Genomic DNA, 19,645 nt, shown 5'->3' with positions numbered 1-19,645 from the left:
ATGAACCTGACCCTTCTCCCCAATGGGTTTGGAGTTTTACTACAGCATGGAGGGCAGTCTTAAAGTTCAGCATGTAGCACAAGCCATGCTCCACTACACAGAAATGTAGAGGAATGCTTGTATGTATCTAAAATGTGTCTGTCCGGTGGACATTCTCTGAGCGGTCATTTGTGGATCTGCATCTCAATATCTTAGCTTTGAAACCAGCAAGTACAAAGAGGCTGAAAATACATTAATATATTTAGCACGATTATTCCAGGTCAGGGGGGTCCAGCCTGAGCAAAGAAGCAGGAAAACAGAGGACTGAGGTTCAAAGCTGTTCACCTCAGGCTATTCAGAAGGGCGGGGGATAGCGAGGAATCTGTCGACACATGGCTTATGTTAGGCTCCTCCCCCTCCCATGTGCATAGTAGTGGAATGACCTTCAGTTACCCCTGGCTAACCTCTGTGCTCCATACTCAGACAGCTGCTCTTATATAACCTTCTGGGCTTACCCAATGATCCAAGAAACCTTCATTTGGCCCAGGGGCAGAGGCGGCAGCCAAGTCGTTATCTCTTGATTTCCCTACATACATTCAGGGCCTCACCCATCTTCCAAGGATGCTCAGAGGTCCCCCGCCCCAGCTAGAAATGTCATTGACACATTCAACCCCTGTGAGGGGAAGAGACTTACTGTGTCTATCACGCCCCTCAACACCACAGTGAACTTCTAGGGCATCTAAGTCCAATCAGTCAGTTTATGCTGAGGCAAGCCCAATGGAGTTATCCTCTAAGTTACTCAGGATCCAGGTTCTGTCTCTTTTAGAGTAGCTATGCTGGCTTCTCTGAGCTGGGAGACCTTCCTGCCAGGAACGAGGTCCTAGCTGTGCCCTGTCCCACACCCAGCATTTCTTCCTTTATTAATTCCCTCCATCGCGTCTTTCTCACGCCTTTCTTTTCCTCAGTGCAGCTCTGTTTCCGTGCTGTCCTGCCCTGTACCCATCCTTGCTCTTCCAGTCCTATCTTTTCATGGGTGAGCCCAGTAGCCTTCAGCCCCACCCCCTCAGGGGAATTCAGATATTACCTCGGCTGCATGCTGTCTTTTCACTCTATCCACTTAAAAAAAAAACTATTCTGTTTAGTCTCTTTTAAAATTACTATGTTCATTATAGTAATATATTTCTTAATTATGACACTATGCAAAAGCCGGGTAACCAAAGAGGAATGCTCTTAGCAGCTGCCCACTTCCTGCTCCCTTCCCCTTCTTTTCTTTATTCTCTCTGGTTCAATGCCTCATGTCTTCCTCTCCTTCCCTTCCTCTAGCCCCGCTCCTGCTCGCCTCTCTTTCCTGGAATCAGCGTCCTTCTTTTCAGGGCCAGCTCACCCTTTACACCTTGAACTGCATCCTAGCCATCCTGGGAAGCCTTTCTTTCTGGCTTCCTGGAATCTTTCCAGGGAAGGATTTGTCTTCAAGGATCTTTGTGGCTCACCAATCTGAAGGGTTCCTTAGGTGCACCTGGGGAGGTGCCCTGCAGGAGACCTGCCTGACTGTTTGCACCGCCTCCGTAGGTCTGCACCCAGCTGGGGTGCCCAGATAGGCAAGGGACAGGTTCTTTCTTACAGCCCTGCGTAGCTGAGCCAATGCTGGACCACAGAGACACATCCATATGCCACATGTGCCTCCCTGTGGGTAACTGGGACAGGTGCACGGAACGAGTGAGAGCGGACATGAATAGAGGCGCGCTCTTTGCCCTTGGTTTTGACAACCGGAGCAATAACGGGATACCACAATTCATATCCTCTATAGGGAAAGATACATGGGGGCACTTCACAGCCCAGGCTTACCTTCCCAGGAACTGGTCACAGAGAACCTAAAGGCCACCAAGTCTCTGTTGCACCAGCTTGGTGATTCTAAACCTACAACCAGCCCAGAGTGATTACTCTGATACCTACCACGTGCCTTAGACATTCCGCTTTAATCTGGAACCTGGGATTCTTCTGTCACGTGGGGGTGGGTGGGGGAGGATGGTCTGCTGGGCTGTCAAACAAGAGCTTCCATTCGCCTGGGCAGTCTTGAAATGTTCAAAGAAAGTCTGTTGTGTGTGCTTATGTGTGCATACCCCCAGCACGGATTGCTATAGGTCACTGGCTAAAGCGAGGGATTCTAGCTGGGTTCCGGGCTGGGTGGGCGCGATCCACCCATCCCCACCCCAGCCCGCAGCCCCTGGCCAACGCAGTCGATCAGATTTTCCTCCGGCAGGCGGCGGGCTGGTGGCTGTGTGCAAGGCGTACTCTGCACGAGAGGCGGCAGCACGGACTGGACCCGGCCGCGGGGATCGCCCTACGCAGGAGCTGCCGTGTCACTGCGCGGAGGATCGAGTGGGTCCTCGGGGTCTCGGGGCTCGCGGCCCTGCAGGGCTGCAGTTCTAGCCCATTTACCCCGAACCAACGCTGCCAGAACCGAGGATCCGCGGCTGTGGATCCTGACTGAAGCGGGCGCAGGGGTTGGGAGCTACTGCAGCTCCGCAGGCGGCCACTGGGGGTTGCAGTGCCCGAGAGCCTGGCGGGGACAGTGCGCTTCTCTCTGCCTCCGAGTCCTGGGGCGCCTTGGGTCTCTAAGGCTGTCTGCACCGCTGGCCGCAGCTGCCTGCACAACCAACCCGCACAGCATCCTCCCAGATCCGTGCCGTGCGATCGCTGAGTGTGTGTGTGTGTGTGTGTGTGTGTGTGTGTGTGTGTGTGTGAGAGAGAGAGAGAGAGAGAGAGAGAGAGAGAGAGAGCTTGTGCGCGCGCACGCGTGGGGGGGCAGTGGTGTGCATGGGGGAGTGGGGAGTGTATTTGTGTGTGTGCCTGTGGATGTGAGTGCCTTGCTCCCCTCTGATACACACACACACACACACACACACACACACACACACACACACACACAGAGAGGACAAGCTGGTCTGCACTTGAAGACATCCCACATTCCAAGAGGCCGCAGGTTCCTGGGGATGCCGGGGGTTTCTTCAATCAGGAAAATCCTACCCTCATCTTCCTAGAAGGGATTATCTTTTCTATCCTTTTTTTCCTCTTTTTTTTTTTTAATCTGGAAGAGAAGAGCACAAGTTGTACTCCCCCTCCCGCCCCTTCTTCTTGCTAAATGCCATGGATATAACTGAATAAGCTGCTCAGGGCTCTCCCCGCGTGGATGGTCCGGGGCCACCATCTGCCTGCCTTCGCTGGATCGCTGCAGCTGGAGCGCTTAGCGTGAGCCTGTCTCGGGCCAGGAACGATGCGTGGCCGAGCCAAGGAGCCCGGGCGCCCTGCGGAGCCGGCCTTGGAGCCTCCCCGCCGCGGGTAGATGCCGCCTTGCCCAGGTGAGTAGCTGTCGCTGCTGCGTCTTAGCGATGTTGGGTGTCTAAGGGAGATGGGCTCAGGGATGTGCGCACCTGGGGGAACAGGGGAACTTTGCTTCTTTTCCTGCCTCACTTGAGGACTTCATCCTGGGTACTCGTGTGGACTCCTCTATTTCATCCTTCCTTCTACATTGTGTTTTGATAGTGTGGGGGGAAGGGGGAAACTGATGGGGAGGGAGGAGAGCGGGTCCTGGTGAGGCTTCAGTCCGGTCGGTGTGGAGGCTTGGAAGCTGGAGGAGGAGACCCCGGTCTCCCACAAAGGCAATCCTTGAATGCAGAACTTTGCCTCCAGACCATGCTGTTGAATCTTAGCACATGCCAGACATGGCTAGGACGTTGCTGGGGTCTGGGCGATGGTCCTGGGGTCTTCCAGAGCTTGGTGCCTGGACGGGTGGGGTGGAGATAATCATGGATTGATAGAGTGCATGGAGGAGGAGAGGGAGGCATGGCTGCAGGGACCCTATCTTGGCCTCGGGCAGATCTAACCAAGATCAGGAGGACTGTTTGTGCCCACGGGGCTCGCTGAGAATGCCATGATGAAGCAGTACGTAAGATGCACTGGCCATGCCCATGTTGTAGTTCTCTGTCTCCCACCCAGCCCTGCCCTGCTTCGAAGGCTGACCTGAGCAAGAACTGAGACCCAGACTGGCAGACAGCTCCCAGGGGGAGGGCTGTGCCTTGCTGCCCATCTTCCCCACAGGGAAGATGCACAAAGGACAGAAGCATTGGGTTCCAGGGAAAGAAGTCCAGAGAGCCAGAAAGAGAGAGGGGAGAGGGAGAGAGGGAGAGAGAGAGAGAGAGAGAGAGAGAGAGAGAGAGAGAGAGAGAGAGAGAGAGAGAGCAGGAATCAGGCAGAGCCTGCAGAGGAACTGAGCACGACTCATGCCAAGTGCACTCAGAAACAGCTGCAGACAGACAGACACCTGCAGGGAGAGGGACTGTTAGAGCCTGTCCTCCAGGCTGGAGCTGCAAGCATGGCTATAGATGTTAGCCCTCTGTCCTGGTTAAAGCAGTGAGCTTGCACGTGAGTGTGTGTGTGTGTGTGTGTGTGTGTGTGTGTGTGTGTGTCAGTCTGTCTGTCTGTCTGTGGCTTGAGAGATCTGACCCCGGGGCCCTGAGGAGAAGCCTGGCTAAGAAAGTAACCTCCAGGCTGTAGAGTTCAGGCTTCACAGCAGAGGTGGGCTGTTGCTCTTGGGCGGGGGCCTGACGGGAAGTAGTGCTGGAGCATCAGGGAGGCTGTTGAAATATGCAAGCAAATAACCTGGGGTTTTGTACCCACAGAGTTGTAAATAGCAAGCCATGTAGCCAGGAGGACTGTGGGACCGGTTTAGGGAGCCTGTCTGAGGCTGAAACAGAGAGAAGGTTGGATCTGGAAGACCCGTGCTTCAAATGTCAAGCCTCCCTGACCCAACACTGCTCCAGCCCTCCCATGGACTGAGGTGCATCCTGTACCTCGACTGTGAGCAGGGGGTGCAGAGTTGTGTAGCCCTTCTCTCCTCCCTCCTATGCTCTGCTGCAAGCCCCCTTCCTAGCGGTCCAGCTCTGGTCCAATGTCTGCCCCGAAGGTAATTCCTAATCTTCGTGCCCTCACCCCTGGGAACACAAGCAGTAAACTGATCATTTCTGGCGCAGTCGCTGGTGCTGCTGCGCTGGAGGCAGCTCCTAGGCACAGCTCCTGGTGCAGGACAGGGTCTGTCATGGCTGGAAGGAGGCTGCTATCCGATATCTTTCTTTGAAGTATGGGCTTTTTCCCAAGGCCTAGAAATGTGAACAGCTGGGGAGCGCGAGCAGAGAGCATGGAAAGGCCAGGCTGAGGAGAATAGGGGGCTGAAGGAAGGGAAAGGGATGTGGATGGAGGTGGGGATGCTCTAAGACCCTGTGGCCCTGACTTGACTGTTTTCTTACTTCTTGTTCTCAATCAAAGTAAAGTGAAGAGCTCGGGCTTCTGGCTCCCAACCGTCAGCCTGAAGGGTGGAGCAAGTTTGTTCTTTTATGTTGCTCTCCTTGCTGTTTTTGGTGTGTGGAGAAACTTCTGAGCTCTCGGTCGTGGGGGTGGGGGCGGGGTGCCAACTCAGGGACAGTTGAGCATTGATGTTGGAATTCAAATTGCTTTCAAAAGTTCCCCTGTTCTGAGGCAAGGAGGACCACAATGGCTGACCCGGGGGAGTCACAGTCCGATGGGAGAGGCACGCACACACACGCACACTCACACACACGCACACACACACACACATACACGCACACGTGCACGCACACGCACACGCAGAGGATCTCATGGATGTTTTTGGCCAAAGGAAATGGAAGTAGGCTTTTACAGTCCTTTCGTCACATCCTGGAATAAAAATTAAATTTGGATAGGCCACGGTCAAATTCTGATTCTGCCTTATTCCTCTTAGTCACTTGAGCCCCATGGTCTCACCCCCATGAAATGACCCAGTCATGCACATCTGGCAAATGTGTGCTGACCCATGTTTTCCTGGCAGGCTCCATACCCTTTCTCAGATCCCAAGAACGACCCATCCTCAGGGGAAAGTAGGGAGGCAGGGAGAAGCTGTCCGAGACATGGAAGATGAAGGACGGAGGCTTCATCTACCTTCCCTGCTGCCCTGCTCCTTCAGGGAGCTCTCCAGAAAACTTTAGGAATTGATTTAAGGCCATCAGTTTGACCTCTGGGGCCCAGGTAGCTGTTTCTCTTCTTCCTTGTGTGCTTTGGGGTCTTCTAGCCATGAGAGTCTGCTAGGGAAGCCAAGCTCTGTGCCTTACAAGATTCTTACCCTTCCCTGCCTGAGACTTGAGTGGGAAACCCAAACCCTTCCTCCTCCGGCCCCTGATGTCTCCTCGACACTCTGTCCCCCACTCCACCCTGACCTCAGAGATACCCTCAGGTGTTTGCTACCACATCTGACTTTCCCCCTTTGATGCAGAGTTGTCTTATGTGTAGTTCAGGCTACCCTTGTGCCTTAGTCTGAGGAGTGCTGGGATCCCACGGTCTGCAGGGGCGTGAGGTATCTTGAGAGCATACATTCTAAAACCCCTGTCCGGCTCAGTCCTGCCCTGGCTGTGAATCAGGCCCACATGTCTAGAAACAGTCACTGGACAGTCCGACCGTTCGGAGGAGGCATCGGCAGGATCTCTGAGGGAAATAGTGGGTGAGCACCCAGCATCATTTAGAGATCTTTTCTCTGTCTCACATGTGGATGGAGGCTAAGCCTTGACCCCAAGGCCTGGTTTCTGATGTTAGGACTCACTCAAAAAGTTGGTATCTGTGTCAGCAAAAGGCCAAAGGCCCAGGCTGGGGCTTTGCTGGTAGGTTTCTCTGGACTAGATTTGGGCGGGCCTGCCCTTCCCATCAGGCATTGGACCTGGTGCTGGGCACTGTGCCTTCTGGGGACAGCGCAGTTAAGGTTGCTGAGGACAGCCATGTTGCTGAAGAAGGACCCAAGGGTGGCAGAGGGTGTGGCTTCTGGGACGATGCTTCTCTGACTTTTTTCATCTTTACTCCTGGAAGGACACTTTGCAGAAACTTTTTCCTAGCCGTTTGTCCCACAGGATTTAAATCCTGCAGATGTACTGTTTCTCCTTCTGCACTGGGCACAGAGCCTGTTTTACAGAGGGCTAGGGGAGGAGGGGTTTGTTTATTTGATTTGTGTAGCCTCTCCACCAAAAAGCAATTTCCCCTCTTGGGGGCGATATTGTCCCCGCTGAGTCTGCAAGTCTGAGGGCTCTCAGACAGAAGCAGAGGACATGGATTCATAGATCCAGGGGCAGGAAAAGCCAGCAGATGCTAGAGACAGATTCCTGCTGCCTGATGACCCCAGCCCTGAGCTACAGACAGTACCAATGTAGCTTTTCAGCCATCAAAAGCCCTCTTGTCCCCTCCCTCACCCTGTTTCCTGGGTAGGATTCTCAGGTGGAAATAGGAGGTAGCTAGGATGCTCTGTCCTAGAACACAATGCTAGTCTTTGAGCAATCAGAGGATGGCTTCAGAAAAGAAAAGTCAGAGACAAAAACATTCCCGTCACCAGGCTCATTTCAGTATTGAGGCCCCCCATGCACAGAGTAGTTTAAGTAGCATCCTGTGCTGCTCAAGCTGTGCTCTGTGGATCATGTTTGTGCTATCCCACCTCCTTGCCTGGTAAAGGGAGGTTGAACAGAAGACGATATTAGAGTTCTGTAGAAGAGACGCAAGGCTGTGGTCTGGCTTCTGAACCCCAGAAATCAACCATCATCGATTTAGATAGAACCAGGTCTGCTGTTTGGAATATCCGCCCCCCATGAGCCAAGGGAAATGGGGACCCAACAAACACTAGGACACAGGTGGTAGACCGAGTCAGAGAATGAGGAGCAAACCTGTATACCTATCATCCCTCTGTGGGATAGTCTGCAGAAGGCTAATGACTGTCTTATATTTACAGTAACAGGCGGGAACTGGAGGGCTCAGAGAACTTATTACTTGATATCCTATACCCATCCATACCCCTCCCGTGGGAGCTGTCCCCAAGGCACAATGGCAGGAGCTGAGACCTGGGCATTCCAGAGGGCCAGCCTCCTTCCTGCCTTAGATCATATCTCTAATAGAAGTCCCAAGAAGGACTGGCGATGTAGCTCAGCTGGTAGGGTGCTTGCCTAGCATTCGTGCCCCATGGTTTGATTTCTAGTACCCAATAAACCAGGTTTGGCTGTGTAGTACTGTCACCCAGCACTCAAAAGTGGAGGTGGAAGGATCAGAAGTTCAAAGTCATTGTCAACTATGTACTGAGGTTAAGGCTAGCATGGGGTACATGACACCCTGGAAATACAGTATCTCTTGGTTTCTCTTCCTTGTCTGGGACCTATTTCCTATTCTTATCTCCAGGCCCCAGTGTTCCACTCACCACGTTCAGTTGCCACTAAGGACTGAGGAACAGAGGTACACACTCTGGAGGTTCCTGCTGTAGAACGGCTGTAAACGAGGCAGCATTGTGGCATGCTCTGGTCCCAACGTGTGTAACAGACGTAGTCCTTCGGCCACCCGCACTGTTGGTAGAAACTTGGGGAGTGAACTAGGCCCAGTCTAGAACTTAAGTTCTGTACCTGAGGAGAGAGAGGGAGAGATGTGGGAACCTGAGCACATCTGCAGCGGAACGGGTCTGTCGGGTGGGGTATGAATGGCTATAGGTCACGGTGACAGTAAGTACGCTGAGCCCTAGTGAATCTGACTTTGGAGTTGTGCAGTCTCTCCCGTCCCCACCTTCCTTGGTAAACACAGCACAGTAACTAGTAAGGCCAGGCCTTGCTCAGGCAATCCACAGAGTGAATGAGCTACAGGTGACGAGGGTAGAAGCCATGTCTAAACTTCGAAATTTCCATCAACCCCTAAGAGCCAGGAAGGGCTAAAGTCAAGCCCTGGATGTCCTCTACTTTCTTGTCCTCACCTTCAGAATGGGGTCTGGATGCTCTCCCAAGACCCTCCTGAATCGGATTAGTTATCTTTTCCATATGTTCGCTTTTGAGATAGGGTGTCACTATCTGACTGTTCCCAAGCTCTCTCTGTTGACCAGGTTGTCCTTGAACCCACAGAGATCTGCCCGCCTTCTGCTGGGATTCAAGTCCTGAACTACCACACCCTATCTGGTCAAACCAGTGATCTTTTGATTTACAAGTTGATGGAGCAAAGGTACCTCTGCTGACCTATTTCAGCCCCAGAGTGACGGAGCTGAGGACCTGTGACCTCTTCCTCATCCTCCGCCAGACAACACTGCTCAAATGCTCCTCTTGGCCTGGTGCCCTGCTCTGGCTGGGTTCCCCTTGAAGGACTAGAATCTGGGGATGCAGCCGAAGGCAGCCATCTCTTTCCTTGTTGACTGCACACAAACGCACACTCACATTGAAATCCACCCACCTACAGGAGTGCAGAACTCACACCTGCATGCCCAGGTACACGTAGACACACGTTGGGAGTGCACATGAATGTATGGAAGTGCACAAGCTATGTGCACTCACAAGACACGTATTCTCACACACTAACCTATATACACACCTGCACGCAGAGGGATACCCTTACATTTCATCCCTCTAAGAACACCACCCACTGTACAAAGAACGTCTTTGTAGTTCCCACACCCCCGTGCTTACATTGTAGGATGAATGAAGATGGATGAGGGATATAGACAAGGTGGCAGCAGGTCCAGCAGGCATCAGAGTTCACATAGGCACATGGATGTTCCCTGTCACTGAATAGGACTAGAGGATTTCCTGCTCTATAGAGTACTCAGGGAAGCAGGAAGCTTAAATCCTATCCATGGGCAAATGATGGGAAACTGGGGGCCAGGGAGATCTTGCTGGGTGGTAGATCTGGCCCTGGAGATCTCCTTGTGGTTCAGGACATATGCTCCCTAGCAAACTGGTTGGTGGCCCTTCTTTCTTCCTGTTTTTGATCTGGACCACCTCTAACTAATGTGTCGAGAAGGAAGGATTGAGCTCTGTCTCAGGTGGGGCAAGTGTTCTCATCATTACCCATCAAACTTTGCTCCTCAGAGGCAGGACTTGGCATGGTCTCAAGGCCTCAGCCCACATGACCTCTTTCCTTTACTTTTTTCAATTTAGTCTCAGTGCCCACCTGGCTTAGTCTCTTGCATGTGACCCAACTGTTTCTATGGCTGTTAGGCCTCTGTGGGGTTGTTAGCAGGGATCCTCAGCTCTGGTTGGTTTCTGACATTGTTCTTCATCTGCATGTGTATGTGCATGTGCCTGTGTGTGTGTGTGTGTGTGTGTGTGTGTGTGTGTGTGTGTGTGTGTGCATGTGTGTGCACATTCGGGATTCCCCTGAAGTCACTTATGATCACCTGCATGGTGTAAAATTGATCATGGTGATGGTGAGGGGGATGATACAATGTGGTGGTGATGATGGTGGTGAGGAGATAATAGTGGTGACTGTCGTGGTTGGGTTGTAATGATGATGATTGGAGATGATGATGATGGTGGTAGTGATATGAAGATTATAATGGTGATGAGGATGGTGATGGTAATGGTGGAGCATAGACTATGGTGGTGATGATGGCATGATGGAATAAAGGCTATGGGAATGATGATGGTGATGGTGATGGGGATGGTGGTGGTGGTGATGATGATGACGGAGTTGAAGCTATGGTGATGATTGTGGTGATGATGATGATGATGGAGTGAAGATGGTGAAATTTAATGACAGCTGAATAATGGTGATGACTTCAAGGATGATGATGGCAGTGGTGGTGAAGTGAAGGTGATGGTGATGATGGAGTGCTGGCAATGATGATGGGACAGTGAAGATGATGATGGAGTAGAGGTAGTTGTGATGATGAACTGATGAAGAAATAACGATGATGATGATGGTGATGGTGGTGGTGGTGATGATGATGATGATGATGTTGGTGATGATGTTGATGACAATGATTGAAGGGAGGTGGTAGTGATGATTACACCAGTCTATGGTATACCAGATCATGTGCTGCATATAAAGACAACTTAGGAAACAAACCCCCAAGCTACTTCCCAGATCCCCCCTCCAACCTGACTCTAAGCCGACGCCTTACCATCTTACCCAAGTAGACATCAATGAGCTAAAGCGATTGGGGCCATGGTCTTAATTTAGGGACAGCTGACCCTAAGGAAACCATTTAATCTTCCTTATGGCTTGAGCACTTGCATCATCTGGATTGGACTGAGGAGAACTGAGGGAGAGACCCTAGAATAAATCCTGGATGCTCTGCCCAGCGTCCCAGCTTCTAGACATGTGATGACTATGGACTATTATGCCCAGAGTGGAGCAATGCCCTGTATGTAGAGAGGCAAGAATTGGAATGTGAAACTGTGAGCAGGGACCACATCTGTAGTCAGAGTGCACATTGCTTTGGGGGAAATTATGATATTTTCCATGGGCTAAGATTTGTCATTTCTACCAAGCTTACTGGGCTGGAGCGCACACTCATTGTAATGACTGTACAACCATTATGCATGAGGGGAAGTTGAAAAGAAGGAAGTTATCAAAGACTCTTATTTCCTGAGGGTATCACCACCACCACCACCACCACCATCATCATCATCATTACTATTATTATTATTGTGCTCTCCAACTACAGTGTGTTTGGGGAAAGGGTTGTAGGGGTGTGGGAGCAGACAATGTGGGTTGAGGGTGGCATATATGGGTTCACAATGGCTCCACTGTGGAAGATAGCCCATCCCCCACATTACTGGCTCTCTCTTGCATGTCTTAGTGCTGTATAGCACAGTGGCAGAGATTCTCACAGACAGGCTGTGTCTACAGAGCATAGCATGTTGAAGGGTTGGGCGTTTTAGCGGATCTGAGCATATATTGAGCCTCTGGGCACTGTAAGGAGTGCCCCCAACATGGAGAATTGTCTCCATCCTCTGAGAGTTTAAATGTGGTGTGGAGCTGTGTGTGTGTGTGTGTGTGTGTGTGTGTGTGTGTGTGTGTGTGTGTGCTAAGTTGAGACAAGACATGGTGCCTCTGTGGAGACATGTGGCCTTTGACTAGACCTCATTGTGTAGAGAGTAGGTCAGAAAGACCCATATCCTGAATGGTAACATCTGTGCCCTCCCCAGGGCTGACCCCATTATGGGAACAAAGGACTCCTGAGTTTTGAGGTAAAGGAGCTGGAAAATTATTGTGAGCAAGGAAATAGCTTTGGGCCTTACGCCCCCAAAAGAAGGCTGGACACCCCTTGTGAGAGGGGACTGTGCTAGGTAGCTTTGTCAATTTGACTCAAGCAAGAGTCATCTAGTTAGATGGGATCTCATTTGAGAAACTGTCTCCATCAGATTGGCTTGTGGGCATGTGTGTGGGACATTGTCTTGATTAATGATTGACATGGGAGGGCCCAGCCCACTGTGGGCTGTGCCACCCCTGGGCAAGTAGTCTTAGGCTGTGTAAGAAAACAAACTGAGTAAGCCAGGGAAGTAAGCCAGCAACATCACTCCTCCATGGTCTCTGCTTCGGTCCCTTCCTCCAGTTCCTGCTTTGAGTCACTGCCTTGGTTTCTCTTAGTGATGAGCTGTCCCAGAAATGTAAGATAAGCCCTCGCTTCCCCCAACTTGCTTTTGGTGGTGTTGTCTGTCATAGCTGTAGAGAGCGAATTAGAACAGGATGCCCACAGCCTTGGGTTTCAGACAACTGTTGGACTAGGGAAGGGGTGGGGAGAAGTCATGAGATACGTGTCCAGGGCGAGGTGTGGGCTGCTCATGAGTGTGAACGTGAGCACCAGAGAAAACAGGAGTCTCGCAGTGTGGATGAATGGGTATCAGCAAGAGTCTGAGAGGAGAGGTGGGCTGGGCCACTCTCTATCCACTACACCGTCGGGCCATGGAGACTGAGGCCCGGCCCAGGCTCCCTTCCCATGACAGAAGTCCAGACTCTGAGCCCAGTTTGAGACTCTATGTCTAGGTTGTCTCTAAATCTCAAGCCATTGAGTAGTGTGTCAATCAAAGACTCAGCTCCCCAGAATAACACACAGATGGAGAGACAGAGCTGTGGCTCACACAATAGAGCAGGGATGGCTGGGATATCTGGCCCAGCTTTGGGGAGGTGAGTTATCTCAGGCCAGGCCACCTGCTGCTCTGTCACTGGGCAGTCAGGCCCGTATTTACTGTTTATTGGTTTTTAAATTGCAGTACCACATCGATTCCCTGTTTCACTTCAGCCCTTATTCCCTCTCTTCAGCCTCTTATCCTCTCTCTCTCTCTCTCTCTCTCTCTCTCTCTCTCTCTCTCTCTCTCTCTCCTTTCTCTGCATTGCTGTGTCTTTCTCTGTCTGCTCTCCTTCAATTTTGCTTTTAATGCAGGGTGTTCTCGCCATTGTGTCCTGTTACCTAAGGTACCATGCTTATATTGTGTGCACGTCGTATCTTCTCCTGTCCCTCTGTGCAGCCTTTTCATGCGTTAAAGCTGAACCTGTGGCTTGGCTAATCTCCGTTGAACCCCACGACACAGAGGAAGTATGGCATCGTCTACATTTAAATGTGAAGAAATGAGCGCTCAGAGAGGCTAATGGACTGACCAGGTCACGTTTGGGTTGTAGGAGGTTGTAATAGTGGTTTCTGGCTATCAGGGCTTTGTGTGAGCCCAGCACTGCATTAATACAAGCTCGCTCACTCTCTCTTTCTCTCTCCCCCTTCCCCCTGTGTGTGTGTGTGTGGTGTGTATGTGTGTGTTTGTGTATGTGTGTGTGTCTGTGGGGTGTGTGTATATGTGTATATGTGTATGCATGTGTATGTGTGTATATGTGTGTGTCTCTGTGTGTATATGTGTGTATATATTTGTATGTATGTATGTGTGTATGTATGTGTGTATGTGTGTTTATGTGTGTATGTATGTGTGTGTATGTATGTGTGTGCCTGTGGAATGTGTGTGTGTGTGTGTGGTGTGTGTGTGTGTATGTGTGTGTGGGTATGTGTGGGTGTGGGTGTACATGTGTATGTATAAGCATCTGTATGTGTGTATATGTGTATATATGTGTGTTTGTGTGTATTGTATGTGTATATGTTTGTATATATATGTGTGTGTATGTGTGTCTCTGTGTATTATGTGTGTGTCTCTGTGTACATACATGTGTGTATCTATTTGTATGTATGTGTTTGTATATGTCTATGTGTCTTTGTGTGTGTATGTGTTTGTGTGTCCTTGTGTGTTTGTGTGTGTATGTGTTTGTGTGTGTGTGAGTGTGTGTGTTTGTGTGTGTGTGAGTGTTTGCGTGTGTTGTGTGTGTGTGTGTGTGTGTGTGTATGTGTGGGGGGCACAAAGGAAACGCTCAACTGTCATTCTTTACTTAGGTGTCAGCTACTTTGTTTTGAATAATTTTTTTTTTTTTTCCTGGAGCTCCCCTAAGTAGGACAGAATGCTACTTTGCTGAATAGTAAGTTCCTGGAGGACCACCTGCCTCTGCCTCCCTGGTCCTGGGATTGTAAGAGTGGAATGCAGGTCCTTGTGCTTACAGGGCAAGCACATTACTGATGGAGCCTTCTCTCTAACCCCGCCATAGGCTTGACTTGTTGATGCTATACTCTCACTGATTGTCTCACTGATTGTCTGGGATGGTCCTGTCAGCATGTTTGACAGATGAGGACAGAGCAGCCAGAGAAGTTAAGTAGTTTACCTGACATTACAGTAAGATTGCAGGACTTGGGATTCAAATCCAAGAGCCGGTTTTTGCATCCATACTCTCAACCACTGTTGTCCCTGGTTGTGAGTCTAAGATGGACTAGGGACATCGGGACCTTGGTCACCCGGGTTCAGGGACTGGAAAAACATGGAACTTCGTATTCCAACCTCAGCCAGCTGTCTAAGAGCTGTTGTCTTATGCCTTTCTCTCACTGAGCCTGTGTCCCTTTGTGGAGACAAGAGTTAAGGCCAATACTAAAACCCTTAAGGCTGCCCTGACTAATGACTAAGTGAACGGTTCCAGCAGGCTCCAGGTTCTGGAATGCAGTGCTCTGTGCTTAAGCCCTGGTCGGTTCTATGATTCACACACATCCATTTTCTTTGCAAAAGAGATAACAGGTGTGCATATGGGGAAATTGAGACTGCAAACTGTCCTGGGAGCTGTCATAGGCTGCTGGAGTTGGGAATTCCTGGGAGCAAGACTTGCAGTTTTAAAATTCAGGAGAGGCAGGGTCACCAGGTAGTATAGCAAACACACATCTGAGCCAGGACTTGAGCGCTGGGTTCGTTACTCTTCTCATGTGTCGTGAAGTGACTCAAGGCAGGAAGGGGTGGTAGTGGGTCACAGATTGAGGGGATACAGTCCACCATGGTGGGGAAGACACAATGAAGGGAAGGTGAGGCAGCTGCTTGGAGGGAGATGAACGCTGGTGCTCAGCTCCCTTGTTTTTATTCACTCTGGGACCCCACCCCATGGAAGGGGGCCACCCGGTTTTATTATTTATTATTTATGTATTGCCATGGTCTTTCTCACCTCCATTAAGCCAATCTAGAAACTCCCTCAGAAACATAGCCAGATGCTCTTTCCTTGGTGTTTCTAGAACCACCACAAGCCCTCTGTGTCCAAGGGCAGTTACTGGGCACCTGTGGGGACATCACCTCTCCTGATGCCTGTAACCCTGGTAAGCAAACTCTAGAGATGCCGTTGTACCTTGATCTCACCATAGCTATGAATTGGGCAGTGTTACCCAAATGATAAGGAAGAGGCGAGATCACAGTCTAGAGTCAGCAGTGGCTGCAATGTACTTGGAGCTCCCGAGCTTGACCACAGTGACACATTCTCCAGACCTCTCTCCACAACTTCCTCATTCAGCGTGTCTTCATCCTAGCCTTGGGTATTCTGGATTGACAGGAGCATTTATCCCTATCAGGAAAGGCTCGGGAAGGTCAGGTGTCTTTGCTAAATACCACACAGCTTGCAAAGAAGTGAGGAGCAGGGAGCCAGTCTCATCCGGGCTTCTGCTCCTCTTGTCTTATATGATAACTGGGCCGAAGCCCCATTGCCTCGAATCTATTAAGGTGTAAGGTCCCAGTCTTCCAGGGCCAGACATACAGAGGGCAGGCCAGATGGACAAGGCGGGGACGTTGGCTCCTCATTTCATTTGATGGAGTTGTCACTGTCTGATTCTTCCCCAGCAGGGAGAGGAGGCATGTCAGCCCTCCTGCTGGCTGCACATCTGCTGATGATAGAAACCCAGTGGCCTCCAAACCAGGTTCTCAACGGACGGACATGGCTGCATCCCATCCCAGCTGGGGCTGGAAGCAGAACCGGCTGCATCTCCCTGGTCAGGCAGCACAGACAATGTTCATGCCAGGCTCGCTCCCAGTGCAGCTGAATAAGAGAGTTAAAGGGACAATGACAAGAGTCTATAAATTCTGAATGATGCTAAGAAGAGTTGCCTGGGCCCTAGGATCCATAAAACCCACACGGCCTCCCGTCAGAGTGATTAATGGACCCTTCTTCTGTTGTCCAGTCTCCCACACAGAAGAGACCTTTCCTTTTTTAACTTCTAAACAGTCCCATAATCCTTAGCAGGACACGGTGGTCTTGGGGTCATTTGTAGGGATGAACCCCCAGTCCCACTGTACAGTTAGAGGAACTGAGACACCGAGTGGGACTATGATTTGGATAGTGGCCCTGGTTCCTTTGGGCTCACCCAGGAAGCTCTCACCAGTGTCCACGTTGGGTAAGCACAACCGTGTGCTGGGCCCTGTTCTGAGCGCACCGCACTTGGGATCCATTTCATCCTTGGTTCCTCTGTGAGACTGGTTGTGTTACTGCCCCTAGGTGCTAGGGTACATAGTGAGGAAGCTGACAAGAAAGGGTGTAGGGAACCCCTCACCATCACACAGCTGAGCCAGGCTTTGACCCCGTGCTCTCCTTTGAGATGTTAGTCAACTGTGGGTGGCAGGCCTAATCAGGACATATGAAGCACAAGCGCTGTACAGAAGGGAACATGGCGTAAGGTGGGATGAAAAGAATGTAGGAACGAGAGCATCGTGGGGACAGCTAGGTGACACTGTCTTCTAGATGCGAGGGGGTTGCTGCCACCCATGAAATCTCAACAATATGGTTTCTCTCACAAGACAACACCAGTCAACATGCCTACCCAGATGGGGGAGATCGTCACAAGACCCACCCCTAAATAAAGAACTGAAGGCAGCCGGTGGCCGCTAAAGGAGGGTTTCCTCTAAGGATAAAGCCCTTTGATAGTTTTCCCATTCTAAACACATGTACATATGAGCAATATGGGTAACAAAAATGGGAAAATGGGACCGTGTGTGCATGTGTGTGTGTGTGTGTGTGTGTGTGTGTGTGTGTGTGCATGTATGTGTGTGCATGGCCGTGTGTGCATGTGTGTGTGTGTGTGTGTGTGTGTGTATGTGCATGTGTGTGTGCAGGTGCATGTATGTGTGTGTAATCATGCCTGTGTGTGTGTATGTGTGTATGTGTGTGTGTGTGCGTGTATGCATGTGTGTGTGCATGTGTGTATGCATGTGTGTGTGCGTGTGTATGAAGCAAGAATAATCATAGAAGAGTTCATGAATTCGAGATGGGATAGAAGACACAGGAAAGAGTTGGAGGGGTTGAAGTAACATAAATACAGCACTAGGAAATTCCAAAAAATTAGGATTTAGACTTTATAAATGTGTGGGCAGAATGCCTCACGGCAGTAAAGAGGTGCAGCTGTCCTAGGGGTGGGGCTGTAGCCTGCCTCTGCCCAGTGGCTGAGCACCTGGGCCTACCCTGTCCTGGCTTTCTGTAGCCTGTGGCTTCAGCACTTTCAAAGACAGACAGGCATCTAGGAGCAAGCAGGACAGGTGGAGTCTTCAGAAAGCGGCCCAGAGTCTAGCACCAGGAAGCTCAGCTCTGCTCAGACTAGCTGGCGTGCGTTCGGTGTCCTCCTCAGAGCCTTTCTCTCCCGCTCCTTCCTTCCTCGGAATGTGGCTGGAGATCTCGAGGCAGCGCATGGCTTCCAGGCCCACTGGTATACCATCTACATCAAGCCTCTGTATTGACCCTGACTCTAAGCTCCCTGTGAGAGGCGGGATGAAAGCAGGAACCGCACTGCCCACTCGGCACTGAGCTACTGAAAACATCTACCAGTCCCAGGAATCCTGGGTGTCTGATATTTCTAGTGGACTGGATCATGGCTCTCTCTGTTCCTCCTGCTCTGTAAGGTGGGGTTTGGGCTCTGTGGTGTATCTGCAGCTCAGCCCTGCTGTCCCATCAGGGGGCAGTATGGAATAGGGGCTCAGCTTCCAGGGACCAGGGACTCTGCTGAGGGTGGAATGGTCAGCCAAAGATGTGTAAATTCCCAGATCTAGGAATGAAGAAGCTGGGCAGTTCAGCCCTCCATCCCATTCACATGCGGCTGGGGGATGTTTGTTGAGTTCCTGGCATCGCTTCTTGCTCAGGACAGAGGTTACTTCTGCTTGGTGTCTCCCCTAAGGGTGCTGCAGGACTGGTGGGGAGGCAGAGAGATGGCTAGGTAATCGTCTATCGTGCAATGAGGTAGGATTGGAGACATGAGCTGAGAAACCTGAGGGGCATTCAGGGGGAGGTGAATCAGTCTTAGCCAGGTGTCATAGGTCACCACCATCGTGCTTAGCACTGCCTCTGGGTCCCTGTCCCTCTAACTCCTGCACACGGGCCCTGTGTGCCCGTTACAGGCACTAAACAGCACTCAGACAGAAGGAACTCTGCACCCTTACCCCTTCCTCCATGCAGGGCTTGGTGCGCCCCGGGTGCTTCCTAGACTACATTGTACATCTTTCCCTTTCCTACCTCTGCGCGCTCATGCTCCAGGCCCTCTGCCTGGAATTCCATTTCTCCGCCCTCTCCTTGGCCCTCTTCCTCCTTACCGTCCTTCGAGTATCAGTTCAGATGCCAACGCCTATCTAAGGTTGGTTTGCTCGCACTCTCAGGGCAGCTCCCAGTAGTGCTTTGCGCATTCCCCGCTTTTGCTCCCGTGCTAATCGTATCTCTGCATCCTGTAAGGTGTGCGAGGCAGAGTGGGAGGGGACGAGGAGAGTAGAGAGTATCCAAGCACAAACTCTGGAGCTACGTAAATGCAAACTCAGACACCGTGCGACTCTCAACGCTTCTCGTTTCTTCATGGGCTCGTTCTGGTCCCTCCCTCGGAGCTGTGGTTTGGGTTAAATGAGTTAATATATGGAAAGCACTTAAAACAGTGTCTGGTATATGGCAGGTTCTCAACAAACATCAGCTACCGTTATTATTTTTATATCCAGTGCTTAGAATAGTGCCCGACTCAATAAATATTTGATGATGGGTTGAGACACCTGGGGCTGAATCTTGAAAGGAGCTGAGCAAGGTTGGTAAGAGAGAGCCGTGGTCCTACTGGAATCACCTATGAGCTTTAAACATCACTGGGCCCTAAGCTCTGCTCCCAAGAGAGTCCCAACTTCATCATGCTAGGTGTTGCTTGGCCGTTCACATTTTAAAATCTCCTTGGAATTCTGACGCCAGTGTAGAGAACTACAGACATAGGAAGACTAGCACCCCGACAGATTTGCTGGAAGAAGAGGGACCTACGTGAAGGGAGAGTGAGGGGTGAGGGCAGGGAGAATGAAAGGCCAGGGTAGCAGGCTAAGTAAATGTTTGTGTGAGGCAGTAGGACTCCTCTATAATGTATGGAGTAGTTTTCTTCTAGCAACTCAATCTTGTTAATCCAAACTTAAAATCCTTCTTTGCTACCCACTGGCTTCTCTGCTGAGTTGTTTAACATGGCACTTGGGGCCTCCCTGGCACAGTCACAAGGGGCTCCGGGTGC

At 50.9% G+C, this 19,645-nt stretch overlaps 1 protein-coding gene across 1 annotated transcript in view; it reads left to right on the top strand.

The window, feature by feature from the left end:
* Positions 1-2,854: 2,854 nt before the first annotated feature.
* Lrfn2 (leucine rich repeat and fibronectin type III domain containing 2) overlaps positions 2,855-19,645 on the top strand; it is a 166,029-nt gene continuing 149,238 nt past the window's right edge. The window contains exon 1 of the mRNA XM_032900535.1: positions 2,855-3,338. The gene's annotated coding sequence lies outside the window, so the exon portion shown is untranslated. The remainder of the gene's footprint in view (positions 3,339-19,645) is intronic.

The sequence above is a fragment of the Rattus rattus genome, chromosome 4 (genome assembly GCF_011064425.1).
Source record: "Rattus rattus isolate New Zealand chromosome 4, Rrattus_CSIRO_v1, whole genome shotgun sequence".
Classification (NCBI taxonomy): domain Eukaryota; kingdom Metazoa; phylum Chordata; class Mammalia; order Rodentia; family Muridae; genus Rattus; species Rattus rattus.
The sequence above is the reverse complement of the archived record's forward strand: the minus strand, read 5'-3'. Positions and strand labels throughout refer to the sequence as shown.